This window comes from Solanum dulcamara, chromosome 9 (genome assembly GCF_947179165.1).
Source record: "Solanum dulcamara chromosome 9, daSolDulc1.2, whole genome shotgun sequence".
In the NCBI taxonomy this organism is placed as follows: domain Eukaryota; kingdom Viridiplantae; phylum Streptophyta; class Magnoliopsida; order Solanales; family Solanaceae; genus Solanum; species Solanum dulcamara.
Genome location: NC_077245.1, coordinates 21,629,030 through 21,634,578, shown reverse-complemented (window position 1 = coordinate 21,634,578; position 5,549 = coordinate 21,629,030).

The window sequence follows — 5,549 nt, the reverse complement described above, 5'->3', positions numbered from 1 at the left end:
GACACCAAATCTTAATAAGGAATTTATCTTGTTCAAACGCAGCTCCAAAAAAGAGTATTCTGTTAAAAAGAACTCATTTCACCTACCATAGAAAGATCTAGATACATTTGACATCACTCATGACATAAATTGTCTTCCATTTAACATCATCCATGACATCAATATATTCCATTAAATTTTCAGATTTTTCTTTATAATTATTTTATTTATTGTTAGGTCCCTCTTTCTCACCTATAAATACCCACCTTATTTCCTCATTTTATTCATCAAGCTTTCTCAAGCAAATCTTCTCTCTATACACTTCTTTACACATTCTCAAATATAGTTTTAGTTCTTAGTAGTGAAGAAATACTATTCCGGTGATTCATATACTCTGGGTAGTACACAAAATATTCCGACGAGGAGAGAAGCTAGGACTCAAGAGTGTTCATTAAGTCTTTCGGTACCAACTAAAGCTTCGGATTCCAGGTATGTAAGGCTTCAATGAGAGTATTCCTTTCACTCTCATGTCTAAATTAATTTGATTATATAATAAATTATATTTATTTTCTTTAAGCTCTACTCTAAGTTATGTGGGTGTTTATCCATGGGTTCTTCCACCCATGTAGTCCAAAAACTCTTTCAATTAAGTCTCTTGATTTCAAGTAATATTTTTGTTATGGTAATTTTTATTTTTACTTAATAGTATGAATCATGGTTAAACTAATGATTATTGGTCTATTTTGATACAACATAATTTTATATGTATGAATTGATGGTTTGCAAGTAATTCCTCTATTTATCTATTTAAAGGTTCTTGAAATTCATGATGGGTTATTTAAATAATGATTTTTAATTAATGAATTTCAAAGTATTTATGTATATTTATTTACATATATATTTGCAAGTTGAAGTGATTTGAACCCACCTAGTTTTACTATATTTTTAATAAAGTTTGACTTGAAAGCTTTGACTCCAAATGAATGTTTATAAAAGCAATATCTATGATCAAAGGGGAGTCTTATGAAATAAAAGAATGATGAAATGATATGAATGATGGATTCTTTATGCAATAAGGAAAATTCTTGCATATTTGAATTACCAAATGTTTTACTGAGCTATTCTACCGAATATGATATTTTGAATTCTCAAGCTATATGTTATGACTATTTTAAAGTATTAAACTATTCTGTGGGATTGACTTAGCACCGAATGGGTCATTGAGGTGGGATTCGGTAAGGGAATCCTAGTAGTAACCTCTTGTCTCATTAACTATGTGCCAACATATGAGCCCTTGTAGACTTAAGCTAATGGATCCATAAATAGCCCTTAAAGTTAAAGTTAAAGAAATGAATGAAGTTGACGGAGTTCTACCTGGCAAGTAGTCTCCCCGGCCAACATAGGGGGTTATGTTGGATTCCATGTAATAGCTCGCATGGTCTTAAATATCGGTTATGGTTAATTTCCCACAAAATAAATGTTTTAAAGGATATCTATATGATTTATTATGCATACATTAAATTATGTTCCATATTACATAAATATTTTTAATGTTTCCTCAATGTTCATGCATCCTTACATACTTAGTACATTCAAAGTACTAACGCATACTCTTTTGCCTACATGATATCACCATGTAGGGATCGGTGCTCCTCTTCGTTCTCCTCTACGTGGCTAGTTGATATTCCATTGAAGACTACTTTTGGTGAGTTCCTATGTTCCGGGAACAATACTCTTTTATCTTTCTAGTTTATGATATGTTAAGATATTTTACTATGACATTTCTTCTATTATGATTGAGGGTGAGCTAGGAACTTGTCTTAGCCCCGTTAAATCTAATAGTTAGAGGTATTGTTGAACATATGTAAGTTGAAGATTTACTATTATGATTTCTGCTTGTTTATTTATCATCATTACCTATGAAAGGCTAAAAGAATGCTAAGAAGCTTGATTGAGGTACTTTCGGGTTCCTCATTCGCCATGTCACGTCTAGGCCCTAGGCTTGGATCGTGACATTGACGTTGGTGGCGGTAGTGGCATTGATGTCTCCATCACTTGCCATATCCCTTAGTAGAACCTCACTCTGATACCACATTGTCACGGGCTAAGACTTCAACTAAGATCTCCGTGCGACACTTGACAACTTACTCACGAATCTTTCACGATCGTACAAGCTCAAGTAAGACTTTAAGACTAGATCGCTAAGGGAACGCTAGATTGTAAGAAGGACAAGAGAACTTTTATGAAGAAGGCTTTCTATTATTTCAAAGAATGCTTGATTTCTTGATGATTTACAAATGAATGGCCCCTTCTATTTATACTACTCCCAAGGGGCTTAAGTGTAAATAAAAATTACTATACAAGTCCTTTTATATTTACAAACTAATCCCTCTTCTAGATTTCTCTACACAATTAGAAGATTCTAAGGACTTTCCATGCAAATTCATGGAATTCTAAAGTCTTCCAAGGGAATTCTCCACATGTCTCTAGAACCTTCCACTATGGACTAACATTTTTCTTACGTAAGGCTTCCACATGGGCAACTTTGTGATATGTGGCACTTATGTGGCGCTTATGTGGTGTGATGATATTGGCGGTTCATCACATAAGGCTTTGTAATATGTAGCCATATTTTCTAAAATGTGCAAATTTAGTAATGAAAATGAAGGGCAAACAATATAAATCTCATTAATTTAAAAGTTACCTCTCTTTCCTTGAGTTTGTAATATTATTAGTCCTATCATAATTTGTGCTTCGAATAAATAAGTGGTGCATCCACATACATGTATCTTGAGTATATGTTAATCAAATATATATAATTAAGTGTACCTAAATAAGGAATATAACTGAAAGGTATAAATTAAGGAGAAAATCATGTGTATAACAATTTTGGAGTATCCACCGAATCACAACTCCTAAAAGAAATTCAAAAAATTAAAAAAAATCAATTTTTTTCTAGTATCAGCAAACTTTACATTTCTTCTACCGGAATGTGGATTTTTGTGTATATGAATTTTGTGTATCCGAACTCTTCTTTTATGTATATGATAGATTTTTCTCTATGATTTGATATATAGTTAATGATTAGATGTATATGATTTGTTTATTCTACGTATCTGAACTAGGGGTGGGCATTCGGTTCTTCGATGTAAAAAATTCTTGTGTTTATTTATTATTCTGCACTTTTCTTCTTGCATAATTCCTAAAAGAACCAACATAGAAAAAATGAACAACATCAAGAAAACGTCCAGCAAGAAATCAACAGGGAAAAAAAATCAAGAATTACCAAGAAGTCAACAGGGAAAAAAATAGAACTAAGAATAAAATTTAAAATGTTTTGAGTCAAAAATATATAAGTAACATAATTTTAAATATTATTTTAAATTTATTTAATAAAACTCCGGTTCTTCGATGCACCATTGTTTTGTGACCCTTACACCGACCATCGAATCAAAGAACCAAAGTTTTCAAAAAAAGAATTGACACTGAACCAAAAATCCAAAGAACCGACACTGAAAAACTGAATTAGTTCGGTTCAGTTTTTCAGTATTTATGCCTACCCCTAATCTGAACATTTCTACTATGAATCTGATATACAATTAATGATTAGATGTATATGATCTATTCATTCTGTGTATATGCACAGTTCTTCTACAATTTTGATAAAATTTCTTTATGTATTCATGTGCTTAATAATTAGATGTATTTGATATGTTCATTCTTTATCTGAACTATTTTGTATTATTTGATATAGTTTATTCTACGTATCTTATTTACCTCAAAGTCGACGAACATGACGAATAAACAATTCTCGAAGGAGAAAATAAATAGATTTAGATTTCTCTAAGTAGTAATAAATTCAATTAGATTTCTCTGTCGATGAAAACAAAGCTATGGTTGTTGGAGAGCTTTGAAAGTGCAGTAATGAAAGTTGGTATAGTTTATTATATGTATCTGATAAAACTCACCTCAAAATCGATGACACAAAGAAAGAACAATGCTTGAAGGAGAAAATAAATAGATTTAAATTTCACTAAGTATTAATAAATTGATTTAGATTTCTCCATCAATAAAATAGAAGTTATGGTCGTTGGCGGAGATTTGAAAGTGTAGTAATGAAGGTGGGTTTAACAGAAAAAGATCGTGTGAGAAAGAAGGAGGAGAGAATGGTGAAGAAATATGGGAGAAAATTTTTTAGGAGAGAGAGTTGACTAATTGGAAGTGAAGGCATAAATTATAGAGAAAATTAAGTGGCATACAATTAACGACTCTATTTTAGATTAATTAAAAAGAGTGACATATCTCAATATATTTCACCCCAAAACCTAATACAAAATTATCAAATAGTGAAATAATAAACAATTATTTAAATATAAGCCAAATTAGTAAATATGATATGTATGTATATCTAATTAAATAGTTTTTCCTAAAAAGAAATAGATGTTTATTATTTGTTTAAGCGCTAATTGGGCTGCTTTGTGATATATTCTCAACTTTTTTCCAATTCTTAAATCTTAACAATTGTTAGTCTAGATTTAATTACTTTCCATTAGATTGTCAAACATGACCCCAAAAATTAATGTTCGCTTAACTCATTTAAAATTGGCATAAAATAATTTTGTATTGGGTTGATTTTTAGCCCACTTAACATTTTTTATATTTAAAAGTGATTTGCATTTTAGCTCAATCCTAGTCCAATTCTAATCCATTTTTAAGATTTACTTTAATTGAGTGTACTATTTGAAATTTACTTTGATATTTTTTTTATATATTACTTTTCTTGTACTGTTTTATCTTATTAATTTGAACTACACATTTTTGTAACGATTCGAATCGTCTAGAAGAAATTGCACGAAAAATTTACTCAACTGGATTCCATCATCCCGTCAGATCAAGATGGTCCCGCCTTAGGGGAGTTGCTAGAGCGAGAATATTGCCATCAGAGCGGGAGAACGTGGGACATAACTTCAGTCACGAGTTTCTTATTTCCTTCTTCCAAGGGTAAGTTAGAGGTGAAGGTTATTGCAAAAACCCTCCAAAGGCTACTCTTGACTTGGGAAGAAAATGGGAAGGAATCTCAGCACTGAAAGGGTTCAAATTGATGGAATTTAGGCCACTCTTGCCCGTCAAATATCTGGAACCAAGAGTGGGAGCCGTACTGTTATAACTCGTATTTGTTTCACATTAAGACATTTTGGGGATAACGGTAACAAGTCAAGAAAAAGGCTATGTTGATTTTGTTGGATACAAAAATTCTTATGACTAAATTGGAATGTGGAAATATTGAAAAAGTTAAAGGGTAAAATTGAAATTTTACATATGGAAATACTATAAAAGGTTAAGGATAAAATTGGAATTTCACAGGTGGAAATACTATAAAAGGTTAAGGGCAAAATTGGAATTTCAACTTGGAAATATTAGAAAAGGTGAGGGGCAAAATAGTAACTTCATCTAGGGGTCTTTATATCATCTAAGTCCTAGAATATTCAAGAGAATTGGAAGAAGATAGAAGAGAAGAAACTAAGGAAAGCAAACTAGAGAAAATCGGCCAAGCTTGGAAAAAAAATTGG